Genomic DNA, 7697 nt, shown 5'->3' with positions numbered 1-7697 from the left:
TGGCATTCCCTTTCCTTTTCTCTCTTTCTTTAGGGAAAGCCTTTTTTTTTTGGTCAACTTTAGTTTTCCTTTTGGTCTACTAATTTGAGCATGTCAGCCTGCTTTCCTCTGACGGTCTCAGATCTGTTATGTTCAGTTATTTTGTGTTAAGTAACTTGGCACTCCTGAAAGTGATGGTTCTAACTACACATTAGGGTTTTCGGTAAGCTCCTCGGAGGACTTCCTCCAGTAGTTACCCAGGTCCAGTTCATGCCATCCCCTGGTTGTGCCTGTTCTTTGATATTTTGCTATTCTACACTTGGGTCCACACATAATTTAGTGGAGTCCAACCCAAGTCTTCCACAGTCAGAGGGCTGGGTTTGACCCCACCTTAGGATGAGGGCCCACCACATTACAATTTAGTGTGAAAGTTTATTGTATTTCTGTCTGTATTTTCTGATTGTGTGGCTAATGTTCTTCAGGAGTATTAAATTATTACACTAGCTGTGAGCTTTGTTGCTTTAGACACCAGCAGAAAATCCACATCAAAGTTGCAACCATTGTGAGTTAATTCATTTGAAGGAACATGACTATCTGAATCACATCACTCAAGGTTTATGCAGTATTTTTCCTCCCTCCATTGACATAAGAGGGGTGACAACAAAATTGGCAGGTAGTTGCATTAAATATTCAATTAACCACCAGTGGTTAAACAACTCAAGTCCAGAAACTGGATGCAACATCTGGAGATTAAAACCTTTATTCTGCTGAAAAGAGGAGACATTAATTTTATGAGGCTTCACTGTCTGTGATGCAAACATGTATCATGAGTAATACTGACTACATCAAAATGTTGAATTAGGTCTTAGAAATCGACTTCAGGTAAGGAAAACATTACATGTGTAGAAAAATTCACAATGGAGTGTAGGAACAAGTTAATAATATTCGTCATGTTCTGTTTTCCCTTTAGTTTCAGCTCACAAATGCTTTTGTCTGTAAATAAAGGCACAATGCCCTGGCCAAAACACTGGTACTGGAAAAAGGCTGGTTTTTTTTTTTGTTTGTTTTTTTTTGTTTGTTTGTTTTTAATGGCTGTTTTTCACTTACAAATTCTGGAAGGATGTAGTGGATAAATTATAATCTTTGTTGTTTTTGGTGGGGCAAGCCAAGGCAGGCTTATTTTATGCACAATGTAGTTCAAGGTCCTTTATAAATAAAATAATTAATTTTAAATAGAAAAAAAATTATTATGAAAGAACAATGAATAAAAAGATGTAAATATGCCTAGACTAAAAATAGATCAAAAGCCAAATCAAGTATGTAATACAGTGCTGCATCATAACTTATTGCTTCTTTCAAAAAGCTGCAAATACTGATAATGATGCACACTGTTAGTGAACATGGGAGCAAAGCAAAATTAACATAAATTGTATCCAAGGATGGTGAGGTGTATTGTGTAAAGGTGGAGCTTTCATGGAGATGGAGGGAGAGGAGGAGGACAGTTGTAATAAAATGGTGTCTGGGGGTGATGGGGATGTTTTAGTGGGCTGCAAATAAATGAATGTCATTACAATAGACATTATTGTTTAAAGAAAAGGTTTGCAGCTATGTGGTAACAACTCTTTCTATCACATTTGCAGAAATGGGGATATTGGCCTGTAGTTATCAAAAGAAGACGCATAATGACCAGGATTAATGAAGAAATAATTTCTAGTGTTCAGAGCAGCAGCGTTCAAAGCAAGTGGAACAGAGCCATGCTAGGCATTTTGCAGATGGAAGTCATGATTAGAGATGCCTGACACAGGCTTTGAAAAGGGAGGTGGGGGCAGGATCAATTTAAGAGATTGATTTGGATTTTGGGATTAGTACAGAGACCGAAAAAGGGGTCAACAGGAAGCAAGTCTGTCAACAAACTTCAGTGAGGGTTTCCCCATACGAGAATTAGTAGAGGGGACAAATGCTGGTTGATCTTCCTGTGCTTAAATAAACATAAGTTCCACAGATCTGGGATCAGATGAAGTAGCATGCTGGATGAGATTATCATTGTCAAAGCTCTCTTCCTGCTTGTGCTATGTCTCCTTTATTAAGATGCTCTCACCAGTTTGGTTATTCTGAAAAGTCCTCGCTCTCAGTTAGGCTCAAGTAGGACTATAGCACTGATCTCTGGCTAATGCAGCATTAGCTTAGTGTGCCATTATGATGTACATATTTATAGATTGCAATTGGAAGTTTAGAAATCATTTTCACTGGGGGGCCTCACAATTAATTCTTGTGAGCAAATTATGAATGTTTCAACAGATTGAGAGAAAAGGTTTGCGTGTCCAACTACTGCTGAATTTTAATAGAGGTTTTTTCTTTCTTCTGCCAATTACAGTTATACAGCAATTGCAGCTAATTATAGTTATGGAACAGAGAAAGCAACTGAAACTTTAGAACTAATAGTTTACTTCACTAGCTACTACTTTCATCTAGCTCTATATATCTGTCTGAGATTGGCACCATCTCTTTAACAGACTTTCAGTCTTAAATCAAGCAACTATTGGGGTTTCCATTTGCTTCTTCTCAAACATAACCTCCCACACATAATCTTCAGTACTGTTACTTGGCATGTGGTGTGGATGATTTTCTTGCCCTTTAGAACCAGTCTTTTGCACCTTTGCTATAAAATCACACAGTGTGCCAAGAACAGCCACTAGAGGGAAGCGATGACCATTGACTTTACTAAAATGAATTACAGAAGCACAAGTTAAGATGGCATTTTATATGTGCAGTACACTTAATCGTGTATTTGTTATCTATTTGTTCTCATATAGTAATTTCACAAACGTATTAAACAAAAATTGTATGCCAATATACAGCAATATTCTGTGGAAATAACTAATCTTACCATTAACAATGATGCACCTGCTAACTAGGTAATCTTTACCTTTTCTTGGATGGTGTAGTTAGGCCATGGAAGTGCCTTGCAAGGAAACATTTTTCAATTTAAGCATGCAAGTGTACATGAGTGAGCAGACAGTTGCCTTTTCAGACTAAAATCTGATGTGATAAAACCAATATGTAGCAAATCAAGTGTATGTATATAGTGCTTTTTTACAACAGATGTCACAAAACACCTTTACAAATGTTCAAGTCCAAGCCCCCAGTGAGCAAGCCAAGGGTGACAGTGGCAAGGAAAAGCTCCCTAAAGCATGAGGAAGAAACCTTGAGAGGAACCAAGACTCAACAGGGGGTCTGATCCTCCTCTGGCTGACAACAGTCACCACAATAGTAACACTTTTAAGAGAAAGATAAATAAATAATAAAATGAAAACTTAAGCAATTAATGTCTAGCCCGGTTTTCTAGAGGCCCTAGTCCTAGGCAGATCTAGCTAAAAGGATAGACCCAGAAGGAAACGTAGGCATTAGGGGACCTTGGAACATCAGCACTCTGCCACTCTCAGTGAACAAAACAAGTGACAAGAGATGAAGTGACAGCATCATAATATCCCAGTGTACCATAACTCTCAATGCAGGCGCATTTTGTTCTGGAAGCCCAACCACTGACATGCTGTCATTGCTGACATGTGACTTCTGAATGAGAACAAGTATAGGAAAGTATAAGTATTCCAGCTGCTCTGTAGAGGGCTCTACAGTAGTTATAATACGTTTATATTGTCTTGTATTTATATTGTCTTGTATTTATATTTCTCTCATCAAGCCTGCCTTGGAAAATTCTTCAGAATCTGAAAGTAATTTTCAAAAAAATAAAAATTCTAAAGTGCAAAGTATTTAAAAGGACAAGCATGATTGTTATATAAATTTACCTGTAAGGGTTGGTGCCAGGCCGAGGCCCCCTCCGGCCACCAGAGGGAGGCCTTGAGTCAGGCACACCACTAATCAGGCTTAACATCCAACAGCTGGGCTAGACCTTATATAAGCCCAGTGAGCCAGTCATTCAGTGCCGTGTGTTTGCCAAAGTTCTGAGTCGAGCGCCTAGCCGATAACTTCAGGTATTGAGGTCTGGGCTCTCTCGCGCTACACCTCACCTCTGTGCTGCGAGGATGTCCGTTTTTCCTCTCGAGTCTGTCTCTCTCCCGAAGCTCCCCTTAGCCATTACCGTTCCTCCCTATTTTCTGTTTTCGTTTGGGAAGTTTTAGTTTGCTTTTCCCCAGTACATCGCGGTTGCCATTTCTTCCCGTGTCGTCCTTTGTTCTCCCTTTTTCCACGCTCGGCGTGGTGTTTAGTTTTTTTCCTTTTGTTTTACCTGATCCAAGATCTAACTGTTCTGCACACGGGACCACCATTGTTAGTGTGGTTGCTCACCCAGTAGACTGTTGGTGTCATCACCTAGCTGACCTGGTTTTGAACCAAGCTTACACATTGCAAAGGGTTTCACGTAGACAGCTGGAAATCTGTAAGCAGCTACTTATTAGTCTTAAGAAATTTTATTTTGATAGATGTACTGTATTCTAAGTATATTCAATGCTATCAAGTGATTTATTTGAGTATGCCAGATTGTGCCCACGCACAGGCCCACTAGAGGGCACAAGTGCAGTACATTAACCAATTATTATTTGAATACTCTTTCTACAAACAATTATAATTTATGTTAAAAGCAACATATGAACTTACCAAGGATTAGTTTGATGGCAGCCCAATCTAACATTATTACCTTTCATTTCAAATGTTTTAGGTGTTCTGAGAAGAATTCGCATACAAAAAAGTTACATTCCAGTACATTTCTTCTAATTTTTTCTTGGAAATATTCCATGTTACATGCAACAAGTAGACATTTGTCTTATTTCAATGTAATAGTATTCTCTGATCTTGGCATTTCGGTTGCAAACGTTTCATCACCAGACAAGGTTACATCTTCAGTGTGAGCGTCATACTGTGTTTAGTCTGTGAGTTTTTGTCGTAATATCTGTTCATGGACCTTGTTCGATCCGTGAATGCCATTGGTTGTTCTTCTGGACGTTGATTGGCTCATCAATTGGCCTTAAAGCCAGGTCTGGGTCACAGGTTGTAGGCAGGTCTCCGATTGGTTACTTGATTTGATGTACTGCCCTGGTCTGGCCTGTCATCTTCAGGCCACGCACTGTTTGGTGGGTTGGCTAAATCGTGTAGGAGAACGGGCCGCATTTCTCTCACTGGGCTAAGAAATATTATTAGTACATGTAGTAGCTGGTTATTGTGTTCATTACGACCTCTGTGTGTTAGTCCTAGCCACTGTTCGTGTTTCAAGCCTCATGTTTTCTCTGCCCATTTTGTGATCTTTTAGTGTGTGTTCTTATTGTTGCTCGTCATTGTTATAGCCTGCTTCACTTTTTGTCATTGTGTTGTGTTTTGTGTAGTTGAAGATGTATTTCTGGACTCTGCATATTGGCTCACTGACCCTGGACTATTCCAAGGACTCTGATTGTGGATTTGCCCTTAATAAATCTCACTCCACGTTACAGCATGAAACAGTGGTGCGCTTATTATGTGTCAGTGATTTCCTGCTAGTTCCTACTTCACTCTCTCATCTTCTTGTAAAATCTAGGTTATTGACTCCAGTCCCCCCTAGACACTCTGCAGGGTTGTAACAGTCATTATATTGATATTCACAATGGTAGTTTGTTTGGTTCATCCAGAGTACATGGCTGAGAGGCCATCATTGTTTCTCTGAGATTGATGACGGATGTTGGAGCTATTTATGAATGGGGGGGTTAAGAGGACAGTGACGGAGGACATACTGGAGATATAAACCAAACGGACAAGAGAAATGAGCAAAACCAAGGAAAACTGCAGAGATCCAGTGCTTAGAGTGAGCATCAGAAGTCCTTTTAAATTTATCTTACAATGAGTTGCAGGTGTGATGCATGAAGAAGTGATTAACAGGCTGGTAAGAACAAAATAGGGAGGTCAGAGGTGGAGTCATGGGACTGACAGTGTGATGGGGATGTGTTCACGAATGACATTCTCAGCAGGCAGCCATGGGAAAGTGATGTAATCCCAAAAGTCTGCAGAGTGCAGCACTTCTGGTTCGAAAAATAAAATACCATTTCATGGAATTTGTCTGAATATGTTTTTGATGTAGAAGCTATAAGAAAGCTACCCTATATCTGCAACACTAACTACCAGATTAAAAGAGCCCTATGCATTAAATGGAACATTAAAACCCAAAAACTATTTGACATATTCAAATCAGACACTGAGATCATGCTATACTCATATATATAACTTGCTTATACTTCATAAAGGTAGTATGCAACAGTGCCACAGAACTTTCATGGTAACGTTAGCCTGGACACTATTTACTAGGAGGTAGGCACATTTCCCTATCAGGGCACTGCTGACAGAAGGCAACGCTATCTATTTTTGGACGTAATAAAATCCCCATGCCTTGAGTACATTTGTACTTTTCTAAATACTGTTATATTTATTTTCAATGACACAACTTTAATGCATTTTTAGAGTATGGTATAATATTACACTCCTCTGTGTGGTGAGATGTGTTTGATTAGCTGTAACGGAAAAATTTGTATAATAATATTACATAACTACTAAAATGGTCATATTGGTCATTTTGACCGTTTGACATTTGCATGCTTATATATAGACCTCTTGGGCAAAACATCTAATGCTACAATTAATCTATTCAGCTCTCAAACATGAACGCATGAACAAAGAGAGCCATGAAATCGCTTTGATTAACATTGGAATAAGGCCCATATCAAATGCTGACAAATCGGGACAATTCAATGATCAGAATCAGGCTTTTTAGGCCATGTATGGTCATGCATGCAAGGAATTTGTTCTTGGTTACAGTAGCTCACCCCACACAGTTTCTATACAGCACAACAAGAGACATTTCCACCACCATCACAACACATAAACTCACACACACACAGCATTTTAGTATGAGGCGATATGAAGTGCATGAGGCAACTATGCATAAGCAAAAGGCTTAGATAAGCAATCAGCTACCTGGAGCGCAAACCTAAAACAATACCTCCTATCACTGGAGATGGAGATGAATGAAATAAAGGGTAAATATCACTGCCCAGACTGACCGCCTATTACATCTCAGAAAGAAAGCGCAGGATACAACTGGAATCCACCGGTACCAGAATATAATGTGGACATGCAGAAGATGATCATGATTAAGCTATTGTCTGTCATCCATGTACGCTGCCCTAACTTAGTGGCAAGCTAACATCAGACAGTATACTATAGCGGATATGAATGCAGCAACAAGCACGATTCCAACTACCAGTATAACTGAAACCAACAAACTAGTGTATGTCACTGCAGTAGTCATGCTTGAGACCCTAGGCTACAAAATTCAAGCCACAGGCTTGTAACTGTTTAGCCTGACATGCGAGGGGAGATTTCCCATTACCCCCTCTCACTGCATTTAACTCTTTGTTAATTTCCAATTAAACTGAATGAAAATGCAATTTTGCAATAGCATTTTAAACTAAGACTTTAAAAGTTCTCATCATAGATGGAGATGGAGTGGAAGGAGGAACCCATGATTAGCTGGATTTTCTTATTAGGCTTATGGACTGATTTGAACCATGTCCTCAAACCCACTGCTAGATTTCCAGGGTTTTTCTGCTCTGCAGCCAAAGCACCCATCCTCACTAGTCTATCTGAGAGATTTCTTGACTACCCCTGAATCACTGTCTCCAGTCTGAGCAGACCCTAATTCACTGCCTGCAGCTGCAGCCAATCCTGTCCTTCTAGGCCAG

The sequence above is a fragment of the Electrophorus electricus genome, chromosome 26 (genome assembly GCF_041902795.1).
Source record: "Electrophorus electricus isolate QZ-2024a chromosome 26, ASM4190279v1, whole genome shotgun sequence".
Taxonomy (NCBI): domain Eukaryota; kingdom Metazoa; phylum Chordata; class Actinopteri; order Gymnotiformes; family Gymnotidae; genus Electrophorus; species Electrophorus electricus.
This window is presented reverse-complemented; position numbering follows the sequence as displayed.